Raw genomic sequence first — 21,407 nt, forward strand, 5'->3', positions numbered from 1 at the left:
TGGTCCCACAAACCTTTATGGAAAATCCATTCCACATTTTCTTTACAGCTTTTTTTGTGTTGTGATAAATTTCAGTGGAGCCCAGGCAAGTAAATTGGCATCCCCGGCTCCCATTATTTCCAATGGGCCTTCAAGCCTCTCCTATTATTTCCAATGGGCAATCCTCCTGTCATTTCTTTTAGTACATGGTGGGGGGGGGAAGCAAGAAATAAAGGAGGGAGCAAGGGGGACAAAAGGTCAAATGGGAGCTTGCTGCTCCCCTGCCAGCTAGAGTGTCTCTTGCTTGCGGAAGCTTCGCCCAAGGCTTAAAATGAGAGAGAGAGAGAGCGGAGGAGGGGGAAAAGGGCAGAGAGAGAAATGTCCCCGCTGATGGGGCTGAACTTGAAGCTCCTCAGGCACTGGCTGAGAGGGAAGACAGGGCTGCCCTTCTGCACTCCAGAAGAAATGCCTTGTGCCAAGAGAGGAGAATTCCTGCACGAGCGCACAGGAGCACACACACTTCAGGGAATGCCAGTCATTGGGGGGCTGGCACAGCACCTCCTTCAGAGTTCAGCGCCCAAGGCAGGGGCCGGCTCCACCTCAATGGAAGCACCAACCCTGGCTGTCATCACTGAGATAGCCAACAAAATGTCTTTGCCAAGTAGGGTGGGTTGCCTAGACAAAGACTTCAAAGAATGTTTAAGAAACTGTAGCTTCTAAGTTAAAGAGCCTGCCTTAGAATAAAATTGGCTAGGACATGTACAGAGTGAGGGACAGGGAACTGCATGTTTACACCTTTCTTTCATATCCCTTGCTCAGTTTGTTGTTGTGTAGAGTATGTGCATGGACATTTTAATTTTAATAAATGCTTTACTACTTTAAGTGCTTGTAGGTGTTCTCTGTATCACTTATACCTCCCCTATTTGAATATGCTATTTAAAATGGGCACCAGGGCAAGGGAAGGGGGTCAGTTTCTAAATCGCTCTTTTCCCAGGAGTGTGCAAGCACAGTAAACCATGCCCATGATAACCAGTCACTGAGTAGCAGAAGACACAAGCACTAGGTGGAGCCTTAGAATGGCAACATGGAAAGGAAAGCTGGGAGTACTGTCCCTTTCAGCAGGTAATTCCTAAAATAACCAGTTGTTGGCAGCATTCCGAAGGAGAAGAGAAAGAGAAAAACCCTCTGAGGAGAGTGGTACAGTGCTTAGGCGGGGACTTGGGATGGTCACTAGGCACCTAAATGTCTCAGACAGCCAAACAGACTGGCACTCATGGGTCAGCAGGGCTGTTCTGCCACACATAACAGAATAAAACAGACAGCAAAACCGAAAAGAAAAAGGTTAATTGTGAGCCTTGATTATTGCAATGAACAGCTCAGTTTTCTCTTACCTTCTAAACCCCCAGTAGATCAGCAGGATTTGAATCCAGTGGCACCTTAGAAATCAACAAGATTAGGGTATAAGTTTTCGAGAGTCAGAGCTCCCTTCTTCAGCCACCCTAGGGAGGAGTTTCCACATCTTTGGTATCAGGGCCAAACTACAAGTGATGAATGACACTTGAACAGCAAGTGTATTCCACCCTGTTCACTTGCCCTCCACTTGCTCTCCGCTCGAGCCATTTGCCGTTCAAGTGTCATTTGTCACTTGTAGCTTGGCCCAAACAACCAAGAATACCACCACACGTCTGATGGCGGGAAGTCATGAATAAGGATCTCTGAAGATGTTCTTAGCATTCAGGTAGATTTATACAGGAGAATGTACTCTCAAATTGTTTAGATATTTAAAAGTCAAAAATGGGATTTTAAGTTGAGTCCAAAAACCAGCTAGGAGCTAGTGCAGGGTTCCCCCACCACCACCACCCAAACTGGAGTAATAGGTTGCATTTGGCCTGGCCCTGTAAACAGCCTGGCAACTGAATTCTGCATCTGCTGAAGCCTCCAAAACAAAAGCAGCCCCAATACAGTGGATTACAATGGTTGAATCTGGAAGAAACCATGTTGTAGACAGATACTTCCAAGCCAGAAGACCCATATAAACCGACCTGGATGCTGGTGCTCCTGATCTCTGCCACTATTTGCATGTTCAAGGGTAGCACTGGATCCCAAGCTGCAAACCTGTGTCTCAGCCTACTTCTTTCTTGTCTGAACGAAGCCTGGTTGGGCTCACCCAATCCACATTATAAAAATAATTTGGGATGATTATGAGAAAATCCTGCTGTCTATTGCCTGATTCATAAAAGAAGCGATTTTGACTTTCGATAACTCCCAAAAGTGAATGCCAAAGACAACACTTCAGGTACCTTTTTTAAAAAAGGATTGCTTCAGATGAATATTCCGCTTGCAATTCTCACTGATTATAACTTATAAGATTTAAAGTATATCTTTCAGTTATTAACCCACCATCTTTGGGATGCAAGAAGTCCTCTTTTGAATTAACAGTAGCTACATTTTCAGCAACCATTCCTTTATTCTGTTTCTGGAGTGTCACACAGCATGGAGAACAAATTGCTTAAATTTAACCTCATACAGCTGACATTCCTGCCATGCCATCACTCAGAGGCAGGGATCTGTACATTAGAAATTTGGAACCAGTCTATAATCCAGAGGCAGAGGAGGCTTTGCGGCATTCTGGAAGAATCTTTCTCTTTAAATACAACCCATGGCTCAGAGAGGTGAGTGATGATTTCTGCTGGTTTAAAGCAGCACTCCATATTCTTAAGACCTACAAATTTCTGTTAAATCCATGGGTGACGCTTGGCTTTTATGTTGGTATGGGGTAAATGGGTCAGTGTGGGCAACTTAAATTTTGGATAGGGATAGTCCTGGCAAGTCTTTGTGGAATTCAGAAAATTCACAATACCTTTCCTCTGTGTAAAAAAAAAATCTAATTTTTTTGCATTGATCAGTAAAAAAAAGTTTTAATGCCATGTTAAACTCCTAGTAGGCGACAGGAGAATTTAGATGCAATTTCCTTAGCTCTAGAAGAGACAATCTGAACAAAAGTTAGATGGAAGCAAATAATCTCTCAAGTTGTAAATTCATTCCTTCAATATTCAAAACAAAAGCCAACTCTAAGTTTTTGTAACAAACTTGGCAAGATGCCATTGGCTTCCTCCACCATACCACTACAGTGGCCTTGGCTGACAGCAGAATTACTAGGATGATCGTGTGTTAAAAGTAGCAAGTCAAAAAGCCAGGTGGGATAGACACACTTCCATTTCACATGGGCCACACTCAAAAAAAGTCAAATTTTTATTACATTGTTTTTAGCAAGATTGGTGCTCTGCTAAAAGTCCAAGGGACCCTCACAGACCCTTGCGCTGTAGCAAAAGACTTTAAGATATGCTGCCACTTTTTGTGAAGTCTAGCTAGTTGAAGACAGAAAACAATGCCTCTGCCTTGGCTTTACACAGACTTCTGCAGCACAACAGTGGAGGTATTTTGGTCCAACAGTCCCTGAAATTACCATCCCACTTACCAAAGCATGTCATAAAGGGGACAGGAGGCCAGGCCAGGGAGGGAACAAGTGAGAGAAACCATGATGACTCCTCCCACTACAATGTCCACTGCCCTGGGAATGTGAGACTATGAACAGAGACCTGTATCCTATAGTGCCTTTCCAATTGCATAAGTGTTCTTGCACAAGGCAAAGTACTTTTCAAATTGCTGAGAAGGCTTGGGCATCCTCATTGTCTCTAAACCTTGTCTTCTACTTGCATAAAACATAGAACAAATACTCCTATAGAAACTTATGACCTATTTTGCAGGTCATGCTACGCCTGTCCACGCGTAGTGATTCTTTCTCTGAAGGGAAGACTCAATTTTTTAAAAAAGTTCATTAACCCAGAAATGTATTTTTCAAACAATGTAAAACTCCCATCTCTGATAAGGCGTTCAGAAGGAAGAGCTACAGTTTATTATGCATTCCAATATTCAACCTTCAAACCCAACTATGCAAAATAAAAGTCAAAAACTTGCCAGATTAACAACATTCTTATTTATGATGTTGATGCTACATTATTTATAAACTCACATCTTTAGCTCATGTCCCAACATACATTAGATTATCTCTTAGGCAGATCAAGGATCAAACAAGTACTGATTTGGGGGGGGGTGCCTCCATTGCTGGTACATACAGGAAAATCAGCACCTGCATTTTTATTGGCCTTCTCAGCATTACATATTTACTCAGTTTAATCTTCACCTTCACCGCTAGTCTCCATGCCTCCAAGAACACAAATTGCATTAGAAGAATATCACTCAGTATAAGTACAAGTCTAATGATGTTTGGATGAATACTAACACAACGCAGTCCACATAATACCCTTTATTAGGACCAACTGAATGATACCTAACAATGTGCAAACTTAGGAGTTCTGCAGAGCTCTTCCTCAGGTTGAATATTACAAAAATATTAAAAATAGGAAAAGGAAGAAGCTTCAGGACATGAAGTACTGGTAGATTGTAAAGTGGAAACTATAGTGGAAGAGCTCCTGGCCAGGTGTCTCTGTTCTCCACCACCACATGACAGGCTGCCAGTGTCAGACTGACACACAACATCATTTTCAGAGCAAAAACATAGTGTTTGGGATGAATCCGAAAATGTCACTCCGGTATGATGACATCACTTCCAGTTTTGCACTCAGAGTGATCTAATGCATTGGTGTAACACTGAAAAGACTGTCTGCAGCATCATAACCTACTTAAACTGGTCTGGTCTTCAGCAAGGGCCTCCCCTTGCTGTCCCTTAACACTAGTCATGTCAGCTGCTAGGGCTGAAATTGCTACATTGAAAAAGTTTGTTATTCTTCCACAGAATCCTGTTTGCTTCCATTCTCCAACTCAAAACTACTGTGACAGGATTACTAGGATATAGTTCGATTGAAATTGGAGATGGTGCCTTTTTAACTTTTTATTTTTCATTTTTTATCTAACAATATAAATAATAAAAGAACAAAGAAACCTATAACGATTCCCTTCCTTCCCCCACCCTAACAACATTCTTATAACATCAGAATAAATATATTCTCTCCTATATTTGTTTCCCGATATTATATATTTAGCCTGATGTGTTTGAGGTAGGTGGGTGCAAAAGTCTGTTGCCAAAATATTACAAGTTGTGTGTTATTGGGGGAGGGGCAGATGTTTGTGGCTCAAATGGTGGAAGTTGATTTTTGTAATCCTGGAACCTGCTTTAGAGAAAAAGGAATGGAGGAAATGGGAATATTTCTGTCTTTAGTCTTTTTTTGTTTGTCTCTATGCTTCTGAACATGGGGTGGGGGAGATATAAAACTGGTTCCTCAAATATGGAAATTAAGGTGATTCTGCAGTCCGAGACCCTACTTCAATCACACAAACGCTCCTACTTTTTTAGGCCAGGGACTCTGAGATGCCAGTATCCCGCCCCCCACAAAAAAACCTGAGTAGTCTACACCCCTGGACTGTATGACATTATTCATAATGAAGTCCCTCCCCTCCCCAAACCTTGCCATCCCCAGGTTCCATCCCCAAATCTCTGGGAATTTCCTAACCAAGAGCTGGCAACCCTAATTCTAAATAAAGTAATAGAGTCCACTCTCCAAAGCTGCTAGTTTTTCCAGGGAATATGATCTCTGTAGTCTGGAGATCAGTTGCAATTCTGGGAGAACTCCAGCCCTCTACCCCCAGTAGCTGGAGGTTGGCAACCTCAGGGGAAGCAGAGCACCAGGGGCTGCAGTAAGCAGACGCTAGAAGTGGAAAGGAATTTCCCTTGCACATGAGTCCTTGGGGGGTCCCCTAGTGGCAATTAGCTATAATGACTAAATGGAACCTTCATGTTCAGAAGCAGTGGTGGCTGGGGAGGGGGGACAAGTAAAGGGGGATGTTTAGGTCTTTGTGCCCTAGGCCTTCTGGTGGACATCTTATCAGCCACTATGGTAAAGGGGATAGTGGACTATATGGATCTTTGGTCTGATTTTTCAGGGCGCTTCCTGAGTTTTTATAAGAATTAAATGCTTTCTGCTTATCATTAGTATGTTGCAGTGTTGCTGATGGTCTTATGTGAAGATTCCTATGTCCAGTTTCGTGTCCAAATTATTTTTTTGAAATACAGAAACTTGAAAGTTGCATTTCAGCCAAGAGCCTTTAAGCTTTTGTCCTAAAATGTAAATGTTTGTGCTGTTTTTGGAAAATACAAATAAATGCTTTTCTCATTTAGGTGATTTCTGTTAGACTTAAAATAGAGAGCAACACACAGTATCCTCAGCTGGTCTTACAAGCATATACTGATGTAATGTATTTTGTTTACTAGCCATCTTGTCACCAAGAGTTCAGTATATGAGTTTACTCAGCTATCACCTTCTGGCAGTGACAGTCAGAGCCCTGCTGTTCTACCTAGTAGAGTCAGCTGACCAAAAAGACAGAAATCTGAGCATACCCTGAGATCACTTCCTCAATTTATCCCTAAGTGATTAGAGTGACACCCAGTAGCTGAAGGGGTCCATCAGCAGCTTAGTTTCAGATCATGGAAGCCACTCTTTGAAAACTTTTTGCAGTGTGATTCGCTTGCAACATCACTCAAGGAGATTGATGAATCTCGCGCGGGCATTCAGATTTGTACTATAGAGTCCCTTCTGAAAGAAAGAGTATATGACAAGAAAGATTTTTTTATACTGCTTATAAAAACACAAACAGGTACGTAATAGCATGTCATTTAACCATGGGGTAAAAGGGGAAAAAAGAGTAAATCAGTCATGTCTTTGTGATGTATACCCTGACATTAAATTATAGGACTTTGGGGTGCTACACACCATTTGTGTATATGGAGGTTGTTGGACTCATTTCTGCTTGTTGAAATGCAATGGCAGCAAGTTTTAAAACCCAAAGCACTGCTTTCCAGCTTGCATCTGTTTTGAAAAAAATACATTTGCTTTAGCAACACACTCAAGCTGCTTGACAGGCCAGTAGATTTATACACCATCAGCTGCTTCCATATTAAATGCGACACACTTAGCTAAAATTAGAAATTAATCAGATCAGGTTTCCAAGGGAGGATTCTGTGATACATCCACAGACAGATAGCACCCCCCCCCCCCATGGCTTGGGCTTCCAACACTAATGGAGGAATTGCTTGGCAGGAATACAGACCATTGCTATTTAATTAATCCAGAAAATCCATATCCCCTTGCTATCAAAACACCTTATTATGTTTAATATGTTTGTTTCTATATTTTGAGGCACTCACATTCTCTACCAATGAAAAATGTACCGTGGGATAAGGCTCAGCAAACCTGGCAGGCCGTTTGTAAATAATTCATGTAACAAAGCAATCACATTTTTATCCCATAATTTGTAGCATTTTTTTTGTAAAATAATGACACTTTTACGCTTTCTGGATTTTGAAAGTGGTCTGTTGCATAGCATGTGTGGGTTTAGTGTTCCAAAATTCAAGTTGTCTATAAAACAAGCATGCTGACAGCTGATAAACGAGTCTGGTGGGCTACATAGTCTATCTAGTAGACTTTGATTTTTTTTTTAACAGTGTGTGATCGGTTCTTTATTTTGCTTTCAGGAGCCAAAATGAAGAGCTGTCTGCAAATTTATATACTGAGTTCCTTCTAACTTTCATTTAACGGACAGAATTTTAAATTTATTCTTTTTTTTAATTCTCAATAAATCAAACTTTGGGTATTTAATTATTTAGATATTTATATACCACTTTTCTCCTCAGTAAGAAGTCAAAGCAGCTTACAACATTGCTCTCTCCTCCTCCATTTTATGCTCACAACAACTTTATGAGGTAGGTTAGGCTGATACAGAATAATTGGCCCAAGGTCACCCAGCAATTTTCCATGGCAGAGTAGGGATTTGAACCTAGGTCTTCCAGATGCTAGTCCAGCACTCTAACCACTGTACCATGCTGGTGTTTGCCTATGATCCACAGCTGTGCACAAAAGGAAAAAAACAGCATAGGGCATAATGTATTCTTCTCGCATCCGCCCTTTGCTTGGGTTCAGTGAGTATGCATTGCAGCATCATGAGAAGAATTATATCCAACTGGAGCCTTGCTCACATACCCGTACACTGATCCAGTCGTCCTTCATGGGGCTCAATAGCCCTGCATTAAGATACATCATGCCCAAAGCCAATTTGACGTTATTCACAGGATTATCTAACATTAATCTATCATTTTAGTTCAAATAAGTATTAAAATTATGTGGGGCTTTTTAGTGTGAAATATGCACATTCTATCAATTGAATACCTATGTTTACTGCATTTCAGACTCACTTTGAATTCTTAGATTAGTTCTGCTTGTAAGTACATGACAACATTGTAAACTTGTCATTTTCAGTGAGTTGATTTATAATGAATTCTCTGGAAACATCCAAATTAAGGCCAACTGGACCAGTGGAACAAGTTGCCTCAGGTGGCTGAGAAATCTCAGGAATGTCTTTTTGGTTTGTTTATTTAAGGGGTAAACTAGCTTTCAGGAGAGCATGTCATGTGTAGTAAAAAATGCTAGAGTGCAGTCAGTTGGACATGACCCATTCGCACAATTCACAGGTCTATGGAGACAACTGATAGTAGTCCACTCCCATTCTCAGCTAAAGAAAGAGAAGAGGGAAATGTGTAATGATATAATAAAAAGTGTTCTCACTAACCATCAGCATTAGGAGTGCTGCACTTACAAGGAACTCTGGATTACAGCCTTACAATGCAATCCTAACTGAGTTATATATCCTTGCCAAAATCTGCAGTCAGTTGTTAGGACTGCAGGCTTGTGTCTTTGGAAAGGTCCATATCTGCTGAAACATCCTTGAAGCAGGCGTCAGTGGCCAAAAGTATTCTCCCCATTTTGCACTTGGTAAAATGATTACAAGCACTTCCTTCACATTCAGCCCTTCCTACAATTCTGTGAAAGCCAGATAGTATTACCGCAATGTGCTGTATGTAGAGCCACTCTGAAAAATTTCACGGAAGCCACAGCAGGTGCAATGTGCTCATTTAGCAAATAGTCACTGTTGAGACCATGTTACTTAATTTCTGCAAAAGAAGCGTTCTGGTTTCCTAACGGTTTCTTCTTTTTTAAAAAAATATTTTTATTTGTTTTAGTTCCATCTTACTCTAATAACAAAATTAATCAAAAGTTTTACATTCTTTGGATACATGTTATAAATAATACATTCCATTTCATCTCTACAGTTCCATCATAATTATACTATTTTCACTACACTATTATCACTATAAGTCTGCATTCTTTAATTCTAGTACTTCTTTACTTTGCTCATTCATTTGATTGTATTCTGCTAACATATAGTTATTTTATACTTCTGTTTAACCCATCTATAAAACGGGGTCCATTTTTGTTTTCGATCATGTCCATTTATTTCTTTTATTAATTCTGTCAGTGTATCCATTTCTGCCGTCTCTAAGACTTTCTCTATGAATTCTTCTTTTGTTGGTATATCTGTGTTTTTCCAGTATCTGGCATATACTATTCTTGCTGCTGTTATTATATGTATTATCAAATATCTATTTTCCCTATTTAGCTCCTCCAGTATTATATTTAACAGGAGCATTTCCGGTTTATAGGGTATGTTTATTTCTAGCACCTCTTGCAACAGCTCATGTATCCCTTTCCAATATCTCTTCGCTTTTTTACATAGCCACCATATATGTATGGGAAAAGGTGCCCACTTTTTCTTTGCACTTCCAACATTTATTGGGTATTTCAGTGTACATCTTTGCTAATTTTTCTGGTGTCACATACCACCTATAGAACATTTTATACAGGTTTTCTTTAAAGGTGGTTGATTCTCTTATTTTGATGTTTACGCTTCATGACTGTAGCCATTGCTCCAGATCTATGCCATGCCCCAGATTTTGTTCCCACTTTACCATATGGACTTTTAAAGCCTCCTCTTCTGTCTTCAATTGTTTCATGAAGGCATATAATTTTCCTATCAGTTTTCCGTCTGTTTCTAACAGCAGTTTATCAAAAGGGCATCGTTCCGTGTAGAATCCCTGTGTTTTGTCTTTGGCGAATCTGGATTCTATTTGTGCTCTTAGCCACCATCCTGTCTCTATGTTCTGTTCTTTTAGTTCTTCTGTTGACTTTAGCTTACCATTCTCCCCCAATAGCTGTTCATAGGTGTGGATATTCTCCCACCTTAGTAGATTTAGTTGGGTGAATGCTTCCACTGGTGATATCCATCTTCGTGTTTTGGTATATATTTGGGGTTTTATTTTCTCCCAGACATTCATGAGGGATTTTCTTATTATGTGATTCTTAAAATATTTGTGTATCTTTTTATTGGTACCAGAGGTAGGCATGCCATCCCATTTTAAGGTCATGCCCTTCTAATTTTAAAAGCCTTGGTTTCCTAATGGTTTCTAAGTGCAGTGTGAACTGATGCTTCTTCAGCAAGCCCTACAATGGCTTTATTCATGTATCTTGGAAGGCTTTGTTTGCATGGGTCAGGCAGAAATTGTGGCTGAAATAGTTGCAATAGAAGGATCACAGTTTTATGTATATTTTTACTATGTGCCATTGGTCTACTGAACTGTACATGACAGTGGTTCTGATTTAGGGGACAGGGCCTACAATTGGGACACATGAGTTTGGGAATGTAGCTAAGAATAGCAATCAACAAGTGGGACACCCACAAGGAATCACAGGGAGAATCTCGTCTTCCCCTCTCCCACCATGTCCTATTTCCCTTATGGAAGGATAGGCTGAGAGTGTGTGTCTAGATCAAAGTCACCCAGTGAGCTTCCACACCTCCCTCTTCCAATATATATTTTTAGATTTCAGATTTTTCTGCAAACCTGGGGTGTAGGAAGAGCTGTCTTGGCTCCAATCTCTGTATTTAAGTATCCTTAGATCAGGGCCACTTGGCTATTAGTACATAAGAGATCCGATAGAAGGATCCTCAGCAAAGAAAATTCCGTTGCTGGGTGCCAAAACAAAATGTTTGACTGTATTTTTTAATATTTCGCACTGAGGAGCTTAGACAGTTATGTCTCCTCCTGCTTTAAACTGATAATATTGCTTTAAGAGAGTTTGCCAATATGGGTTGATAGCTACATGAGGTACAGAAACTAGAAGGCCTAGTATTGTAGAACAGTTCATCATCTAGCGTTTGTATCAATCACTGCACAGTTGCACACAGGGCAGCAAAGGACTACATCATCCCAGAATATCAAAATTCTGAATCATACTTATAGGCAATGATCACAGTTCTTGCAACATCTCCTTGAATGATGCATTGGACTTTACGGAAGAGTTCATCCAAGCTGTGCTGTTCAGATAGGTAGAACTGGGGGTGGGGCCCTTCCCTTCCAGGTAAATTTAGCCTCAGCATATGGTGATGCATTGGTCTTCCCCTACACATTCCAAAGAGCACACTGTATTAAACAGAGAAGGAGAGAACTGAGCATAAGCCCAAACAGAAAAATGTTAATAAGGATGTTGCTGGCAATTACTATAACACTGTAACAGGAATAATTAGAATAAACCAATTTGTTTTTAAAAGAAGCAAATGAGGGTTTTCATAAACTATTTTAAAGCATGGCAGACAATTCATTGCTTCCGAGTAATTTAAACAGTACCTTAATGCTGTGAAATTATTTCCTAGATGCTAATGGAAAGCCTGTTCAAGAAAGCAAAGAGAACAGTTTCTGGTTCACGAAGGTGGGCGGAAGGAGGACAAATGTCTCCTTAATTTTCAAAATGGCTTAATTGGGACATGCCTAAACTGGAAGTAGTAAAGAAGAACAGAAAAAGGAAGTGCAAGATTAATAGAATAACAATAAGCAGCGCATTTAAAAAATCAGATTCTAGAAAAGAATTTGCATACACAAAACAATTGCCTCTATACTAAACATCTTAATGTGAGTAGCACAGGTGTACAAAGGAAAACAAATTTGCATCCCAAATTATCGAAAACAAAATCTCAGGTTAATTTTTATATCCTCCATTTCATAACTTCCTGCAGTTAAGCTTTGTTCTGCCTTTCTGCAGAGCAAGCATAATGGAGAGTGTTTAACTTTTTATAGTCCTATGGACACAAGTGTCTTGGCAGTTTCTCCTCCCTTGTTACTAATATGAGGCAATATCACCTACTAGCAAATATGTTCCAGGGCTTCTCCTTACATCCTTGGGGAACACACTGACCTGCATTAGCACCAGGGCTGCCAAGAGCCACCCCCCCCTCCACATATGTATATATATATATGGAGTGTGTGTGTATACACACACACCCCACTCAAACGCAACTCAAATATCCTATAATAACAAATCACATGAGCTCCCTGGCCTGGCTCCATGAGCCTCCTGGGTTTAGTCCCCATTAGCAGCCCTGATTAACACAAGAGAAACTGCAAAGGGTGATGGGGTGGATATAGAGGAGCTAGTATCATACAAGGGGAATATCCTTTAGCTGCTGTAACTAATGTGAAAATGGAAACAGGTGGAGAAGGGTAAGATAGTCTTATGACTGATTAGAAAATCTTGGGGCCTAATCTTTGCTGTGGCTTGCACAATATTACTTTCTAAACAGTGAAGTTCTGGGACTAAATCTCTTGCAAGGCCACACCATCTACTCTGGGCCCCTAATCCAAGTACTTGGGAGTAACTGTAATTACTCAGTGGTGAGGAAGATACATTCTGCAGCTACTCAGACGTGATTTTTAAAAAATTATTAATTCAAATAGGGCAGGACTGAACTGCGGCATTTAAAACAAGTGAAGAAATGAAGAGGTGAACAGTAAAAAGTATTAAACAAGTATAATAATTTATGGAAGCCCTCTAAATAGTCTTGTGTAATATGTTTCAGTCTTTGTAAGATCTCTCTCAAAAGGAAAAGAGACAAAAAGAACGAATAATTTTCTTCTAATGAGGAATCTAAATGCACCGGGCAAGATACTTGGAATGCTTTAGTAAATAGATATGTTTTGATGTATTGTCGAAGGCTTTCACGGCCGGAGGACGATGGTTGTTGTGGGTTTTCCAGGCTGTATTGCCGTGGTCTTGGCATTGTAGTTCCTGACGTTTCGCCAGCAGCTGTGGCTGGCATCTTCAGAGGTGTAGCACCAAAAGACAGAGATCTCTCAGTGTCACAGTGTGGAAAAGATGTATCATCCAACCTAGTGTATGGTTCCGGTTTGTGGATGATACATTTATCATTTGGAGCCATGGGGAGGAAGAATTGATGGGGTTTTTGAATCATCTCAACAACATCCACTTGAACATACAATTCACAATGGAGAAAGAAATCGAGGAAAAACTCCCATTCCTGGATACCCTGGTCATCCGCAAAGCAAACTTTCAGTTCGGTCACAAGGTCTACAGGAAACCAACTCACACTGATCGGTACTTACACAAAAACTCCAATCACCACCCCCGACAGAAAAGAGGCATAATGAAAACATTAGTGGATCATGCAAGACGGATATGTGAGCCGCACTTTCTCAATGAGGAAATTAATCACCTATACCACGCACTTCAGGCAAATGGCTACTCCAGAAATGAAATCCGAAGAGCAATCAAACCCAGGATGAATCAAACAACCAAGGAAAAACAGTCTCCTACAGGAAAAGTGTTTTTGCCATATATCAAAGGAATTACTGATCAGATGGGAAAGCTTATGAAAAAGCATAACCTTCAAGCAGTATTCAGACCCACCCGAAAAATACAACAGATGCTACGATCAGCAAAAGACAGTAGAGACCCCCTCACCTCTGCAGGAGTATACCGTATACCCTGCAGCTGTGGACAAGTTTACATCGGGACCACAAAGCGTAGCATCCAGACAAGAATAAAAGAACATGAAAGACACTGCAGACTTGGACAACCTGAAAAATCAGCAGTGGCTGAACATAGCCTAACTCAAACAGGGCACAGTATCTTATTCCAGGACACCAAAATACTGGACAACACTTCCAACTACTTTGTCAGACTGCACAGGGAAGCCATTGAAATTCACAAGCATAAGCAAAACTTCAACAGGAAAGAAGAAACCTTAAGAATGAACAGAGCATGGTTTCCAGTTCTGAAAAACACCAGGCTAACAAAACATTCTATCCCCGACAATAGCCCTGCAGAGAAGATTAGCACATCAAGTACCAATCCATATGCAAAAGAACCTCCTCAGGATACAGTGAAGCCTCCCGCCATTAGCATTCCACACCCTGGGAAACTCCTACAGGATGACTCAGCTCAACCCCACCCCTCCTGAGTAGATACAAATGACCTACATCTTTTCCACACTGTGACACTGAGAGATCTCTGTCTTTTGGTGCTACACCTCTGAAGATGCCAGCCACAGCTGCTGGCGAAACGTCAGGAACTACAATGCCAAGACCACAGCAATACAGCCCGGAAAACCCACAACAACCATCAGATATGTTTTGCTTACCACATTGTTTGATTATGCGAAGACTATTTTTTCCTTTTCTCCTGCATTTCAAACATGTCCAAGGGTTGAAACTTTGTTTAAATTGGGAAGTTGTCCCCTTGAAGAAGGCTATATCCAAAAGGTTTCTTGACTGCTCTGGTAGATTTTCCTGATGATATGGCTAGCATTGTGCAGAAGAGCTAGTAGACTTCTGCAACTGATGTGATTGCTCCTGAGCACCTTCTCCCTTGAGCTGGGGCTCAACCCAGGAGCAAATAGTTGAACCCTCTACAGTTCGCTGTGACCAATTTGCTAGGCATTTTGTGGGCAAAACTGCTTGCATCTGATTCAACTTGGACTCTGCACTAGCCAAGATTTCAGATTCTCAAGTTTATATCAATATTTTTCATTTAATTACATTTGAAGGAGAACTGAAGCCTCCCACCTGTCCATTAGACTCGGGCTCTCCATAGCTAGTGAAAATGGCTGTCAAACTGGATGGTATTATTAATTCATTACAGAAAGACACAACACCTGCAGTGTTAAGAGAAGCTATAGTTAGACCCCTCCTGAAGAAATCAACCTAGCTAGACTGAGTATGGGAGACTAAGTATTGTGGTAGTTTGAGTCCTTCCTGACAGGCAAGTACCAGAAGGTGGTGCTCAGGGACTTTTGCTCAGCTCGTGGTCATTGGCTTATGGAACACCACAAGCATCAGTGTTGCACTTAGTATTTTATAACATCTACATGAAGTTGCTGGAGGAGAGCCATTGGAGATCTGGAGCACGATGTCATTGCTATGCAAATAGCACTCTCTCCCTTTCATTAAAAATAAAGGAGGCAGTGTAGATATTAAACCAACATTTAGGAATACTAAAGGAATGAATGAAGGTTAATACATTGAAGTTTAATCCAGACAAGACTGAAGTACTATGAGTGGAAACTAAGGCTGACCTGGGAATGGGGATTCTCCAGATTTGGGATGGAACTGCAGTCTTCCTGAAAGATGAGGTGCATAACTCGAGTGGCCAGATCAGAAGTGGCCAGAATATTTTTTACCAGTCAAGGCAAGTCTGCCAGAATAGACTTTCTTGGAGACAGTGAACCTTTAAAAGCTACAGATACACATCCCTTAGTAACATCCAGACTTGGGCTGAATCCACACATCCCAGTGTCGCAGTAAACATTCGCTAAACTTCCGGAAGTATAGCGTCTTTCTAGTGTGATTTCTGACTCATTGCGTGATGAGTCAGAAATCGTGCTAGAAAAACGCTATACTTCCTGAAGTTTAGCGACTGTTTACCGCAATGCGCCGGGACATGTGGATTTGCCCTTGATTATTTCAACACATTCTATGTGAGGCTGCTGTTGAAGATGGTTTGGAAACTATAATTGTTCAAAAATGTGGTAGCTATGGTCCTTATGGGAACACACCAGAGTGATCACATTAAGCCAGTGATATATCATCTACACTGGCTTCCATTGTTTCTCAGCCTAATTCAAGATGCTAGTTTTTACCTTTAAAGGCTTAAGGCTTAGGCCCAAAGTATCAGCTACTGTGCTCAGTTCAAGGTATTGGTTATCACCAGGGCTTTTTTTCTGGGAAAAGAGGTGGTGGAACTCAGTGGGTTGCCAGCACAGGGGGCAACTCTTGGCGGGAGGTGGTGCCCCTGGTACCACATGTGCGCGCACAAAGTGCATGCATGCTCCCAGGGCCAATGACGTCACTTCGGGTCAGCTGGAACAAGGGGGGATTTTTAAAAGTTTAAATCACCCTCGGCGAAAATGGTCACATGGTTGGTGGCCCCGGCCCCAGATCTCCAGACAGATTGCAATCTAAACTCCCCTCTGTCTGGAAATCAGGGGGCGAGGTCACCAGCCATGTGACCATTTTCAAGAGGTTCTAGAACTCCGTTCCACCATGTTCCAGCTGAAAAAAAGCCCTGGTTGTCACATACAAAGCTTCTCACAGCCTTGGCCCAGCATACCTATGGGACTGCTTCCCTCCCAATGTTCCTCCAATGCAGCTTCACTCAAGGTAACAGGATCTCCTGCAGGTGCCATCCTGCACATGGGCAAAATCAACAGCAGCCCATACATGGGCTTTCTCTGTGGTGGCCCTACCATGTGGAACAGCCTGCCTGAGGAGGTCAAGAAAGCCTCAGCTCTCCTAGCTTTCTGCAAACTATGCAAAACCGAATTATTGTAGGGAGGGGCTCTCAGATGTTTCTCTAATGAGTTAAGGACCATAGACTTCACCACTATGTTCCTTACATACTACCTGTTGTCTTAAATATGTGCTCCTATGAGCTACTGAGCTTCTTGTGGTCTAATGTCAGCCCTAGAATTGCTTATGTTCTGTTTCAGCATTTCTTCAACTCTCCATTGGATTCTTACTAATGCTATGTCTTTGTAAAATTATGTTTATTTACTCTATAGCATTGTTTATGGAAACGTCCTTGAAACTGACTGTACTAATCTCACACTATGTAATCCGCCTTGAGTCTCAGTGAGAAAGGTGACCATAAAGAGCATAAATAAAATAAATAATTAAAATATCTGAATGACCACCTCCTTCCCTGTCAGTTATCCCTTAGTAAGGTCCATGTAATTTTCCTTCAAGAATCAGTGAAATATCAGCTGGCAATAACCTGGGGGAGGAATTTTTTGGCAGATGCTTCCTGGCTGTGGAACTCACTCTTTCAGGAGCTGTGGATGGGTCTGCCCTAGAGCTGGGAGAAAACATGCCCTCTCTCTTTAATAGAGGCTTAATGTGTGGAAATGGGCAGCTGATGTTTTTTAATGGCATGGAGGTAAGTAATATCACCTGGTAAATAACGTCCCTTTAATTCTCTATTAAAGGGACAAGGCATTTTTTCCCTCCAAGCAGCTGGCAACCCTAGTTATGATTTCTCTCCCTCTTAGCTTCCTCCCCAGGAGAGGAGTCAGTCTGTTCTCCTCCTCCGGTGGCTGCAAGAGCTTAAATAGCTCTTGGTAGCCTCTGCATTCCCTACCCTCCTCAATCCTTGGTCTTATGAGACCTCTAAATCTTGAGAGATTTTCATTCCCATGGCAACTGGCTCAGAGGCAGATCACCTTGCCTCCACCCCACCACCTTGCCAATTGCCACAGGTCCACATGGCACCCTCCAATATCTCCCTAGGCTGGGTCTGCCTGACCCATGCCAAAGGACTCAGTTCCTGCTGGTTATTGGCATGGTTTCAGGGAGAGGGCCTGCTGCTCAACTGGGTTACGAAGGCAGTATCAGGGTGAAGGCTGGAGACCAGCTCTGGACAACTATATTATAAACTGCCTTGTAGACTTTTTTAGTTGAATGACAGTCTGAGAAAAAATGCAGGTGCTACTCTGGAGGGCAGGACTTGTATAAACACCAAAGCTAACACCATCAATTGGCAGTGTGTGGCAAATGCCAGCAACCACTAAGGGGGCCTTTATCAACACATACATTCTCTAAATAAATAAAGGAGCAAACCTGAAATTTCCCCCCTCAGTTACTTGTTTCTCCTGCTGTGAATAAATAAAGTAGATCTTCCAAACAAAATCCTTACGACTAGGAGGCTCCCCAAAAATAAGTGTGTAGGGAAATACTTATTCTTAATTAAAGCAGCTCAGATCATGGCAAGAATTAGAAATGGGTTAGCAAACTATTTTTTTTATAAATGTATAAGACTGGATACCATTAACATAAGAACTGGGCACTCTCCAACAGATGTATTCTGCACAGAAACAAAATTCAGTAGGCACATGATTCCCAAAAATCATATGCATCTTATGGAGTGGACTGTGATTGTGGGAAGCTCATTCCACAATAAACTGGTTAATGTTGTAGAAGCAGCTAACATAGCTGCTCCTCTGGAAGAACAATTGAAATAGTTCAGAGTATGAATTATAGCTGTATTGTATGGTTTTCTAATATGGGCCAAACACTTCACCATCTCAGAATAGTCCTGCTGCCAAAGCTTTTAGTTGGCATCTATAATTTGAGCAATATTTCTTCACACACAAAGTATTTAGGAGATCTGAAACAAAACCTGATACTTTTGCATATTGTTTGATCTAGAATGATTTGAAAAAACATAAAATGTTAAAATATTTATCCACAGTATGACATCTCATGCATTTTGCATCTCTGTGGTATAGAGATTCGGGACTAACATTTAATACATGTTTAAGAAATTAATTAGAATGCCTTAATTTTGTTCTTTATCTATTACTGCCTTACATTGGCTTAAATCATTCACTAATTTGCTTCTCTGTCTTGCTCTTTACATTCTCATTCTGTAATGAAGGCACTCAATTAGCAATTAAACATCTTTCAGACTTGCTCGCTATCACAGAAATTGTTTCCAGCAAACTTTTTACAACTGCTACATTAACAATGAACCCATCCTTTTGGACTTCACCTTTTGGCCTTCTTTGAATCCATGATTAGAATAATAAAGCCAATCCCATTTCAAATAAGAGAAAAACTATGCCATAATCCTGAGAGCTAGTTTGTTTGCATCATCAATGGACTCTAATAATCATTATTAGTACATTGCTATACTATTAGTACTGCTAAAATATAGCAGTACATTGCTATATAAAATATAAGAAGTGATGTAACTGGTCCAGCCAACCTTTTAAATTTAAGTCCTTTCTCTAGATAATTGCTTATGCCAGACTGGTCACAGATGATAATAGATAGCTTACATACTTAAGTGAATGCAGCTGATGTGACTGCCTTGCATTTAATTCTTGTAAAATATTTTTAAGAACTTAAAAAAATTAAAAGTGAAAAAACACATGGCCAGTGGCATATCTCCCATAGATTCTGTTGGGTTTGGATCAGATAGCATTTATTTGTCTGGACTCTGAAGGTCACAAAAGACAAAATTTTATATTCAAAATATCAAGGCCTTACAGTTATTATTTTGGATGAACTCTTGTGTGTTTATTAATTTTTTTTCAGTGTAGTCATTAGGATTCAAGCTCATTTTCCATAAGTGGAATTTTTGCACCAAGGCTGGGAAATGGAGCTTAAACATACTTACAAGTTGTCAAGAGTCAGCCTTGCTGACAAAGATTTTAAAAGTTATTTTCTGTCAAAGTCACTTTCCTTGGCAAATTCTGCATATTCATACTTTGTAAACAAACCAACAAGTTACTTTTGGAATAGCTTGCTCTGATAAAGTAGAGGGTAGACAGACTAGCCTTGCAACCTCCTAAAACAGCCTTCAGGGATCCAAAATGAACCCAGTGGCAGAGTTCCTTCTATCATACTGCCTATACAAGAGCGTCATATTCAAACCCAGGAACATTACTTTTTTTAAAAAAGCACAAAATAGAATTTAAGAATCAGCATGGCACATTACAAATGTTCAGCATTCATATATTAAAAGAACAAAGCTGCAAAATGTTTGCAGGTTTGCCGGATTCATTGCATCCAAATTTAACAGAAGGTGCAACAGATGGACCTTGTTTATTTAAACAGCAATCCATGCATGAAAATTAAGCCAGTCTTACCTCTTTACCCGGAAGTTTCAGGGATTCTTTTCCCCTCCCACTGACACCACCCCATTCCAACAGCATTTATTTCAGATCTACCAAAAGAAGTCTTTGTTGCTAAAACAGATTTAATACAGTGCCTGCTTTTCAGATCTCTGGCAAAGTACTACATGGAACCTTACTAATATTTTCCTTACCCTCTCTACATTAAATTTGTCTCTGCACTGGAGATGGCATAATTGTGCAAACATTTTAACTATTCAGGTAGTAGTCATTATCATTTGTGTCAACTGAGAGCACAATTGGCATGTACTTTATAATACTTCTGGTGTTTGGTTGCAAAGATCCACCTCTCCATCTGGCTTAGTCTAATTCGGTCATCTTTACTAAGATCTAGAGTTACACTAAGTAAAGGTTGCCATTTACGTGGCATACTGAGGTTGCTAAAATGACTCCCTTAGGTACAGTGCATGCTATGCCATCTTTCAAGGACACAACCAGTACAATGCAGAGGTTTCTGCCAAAGCAAATTACAATCTTTTGATACAGGGGAGCATGGCAAGAAGCATCACATTTGTTTCTACTCAGAGTGTCTATGAAATACTTGGTGTACCATTATATTGATAAAGCTGCCTTTGAATACTGTTCAGTTATGAACATGTGAGCTTAGTTAGTTTAAGTCCACTAATGTTAGGCTGATTAACCTTCTGTTGTCAATATTGGTTGACAGCTGAAATTACTTTCTACAATTAACCAGCCACAGACATCACAGCCCACCTTCATCCCAAATTTGTAGAGTGGGCTGTGATGACTTAATGGAGACAGAAAAGACCTCTGTACATGCTCAGAGGCACCTTTCAGTACATTATTACATGTTCTAGATATGAGATTTGGTGTTAAAACAGGACACCACCTCATTTGCCTCAAGCAGGGCTTGGGTGGGCTGAGCCAGGCACTGCTTCCCTCATCTCACACAGGCTAAGCTTGGGTGGTTGTACCTCCTCTGCCTCACCCTGTATTGAGCTCAGGAGGGCTGGGCACCAGCACCTTGTTTTGCCACACGTGAGGCTCAGGCGAGCCAGGTGCCACTGTCTTGCCTCACTTTGTGAGAGGCTTGGATGATCCAGGCACCATCACCTCACCTCCTGCAGGGCTCCAGCAGAACAGGTGCCACCATCTCACTCACATGGGATTCAGGTGGGACAGGCAGGCACCACTGCCTCTCCTCATGCAGGGCTTGGCCAGTTCTCAGCCAATTTAGGTACAACTTCCCCGGTCTCTCATGGGAAGGACGCTGTTTCCCCCACTTATGCAGGGCTTGGGTAGGCCAGGGTTAACCCTTCAGTCACAGGGCTGGCACAGTTAGGAGGAGGCATCAACCCACTGGCAGGCATCCTGGTGCTCCCAATGGCCAATCTGCCCCTGCCTGTGAGGCTGAGAATATGTAACTGACCCAGGATCACCCAGTAAGTTTCCAGAGTAGAATGGCAATTCAAGGTCCCAGTCTGAACCACTAAACACTACAACACATTGACTTTCATAGC

At 41.1% G+C, this 21,407-nt stretch overlaps 1 protein-coding gene and 1 long non-coding RNA gene across 3 annotated transcripts in view; one reads left to right on the forward strand and one right to left on the reverse strand.

Moving 5' to 3' along the window:
* The first annotated feature begins 6,470 nt into the window (after positions 1-6,470).
* Positions 6,471-21,407, forward strand: part of MYOT (myotilin) — a 64,580-nt gene continuing 49,643 nt past the window's right edge. Inside the window, exon 1 of one of the 2 annotated variants that reach the window (XM_054975368.1) lies at positions 6,471-6,651. The gene's annotated coding sequence lies outside the window, so the exon portion shown is untranslated. The remainder of the gene's footprint in view (positions 6,652-21,407) is intronic. The other variant, XM_054975367.1, reaches the window with a different exon arrangement.
* On the reverse strand, positions 9,078-19,950 carry LOC129327004 (uncharacterized). The gene is made up of 3 exons (XR_008596773.1): positions 19,882-19,950; positions 11,570-11,715; positions 9,078-11,365 (listed from the first exon to the last, which is right to left on the reverse strand). It is a non-coding gene; the product is annotated as an uncharacterized LOC129327004 (long non-coding RNA).

This window comes from Eublepharis macularius, chromosome 4 (genome assembly GCF_028583425.1).
Source record: "Eublepharis macularius isolate TG4126 chromosome 4, MPM_Emac_v1.0, whole genome shotgun sequence".
In the NCBI taxonomy this organism is placed as follows: domain Eukaryota; kingdom Metazoa; phylum Chordata; class Lepidosauria; order Squamata; family Eublepharidae; genus Eublepharis; species Eublepharis macularius.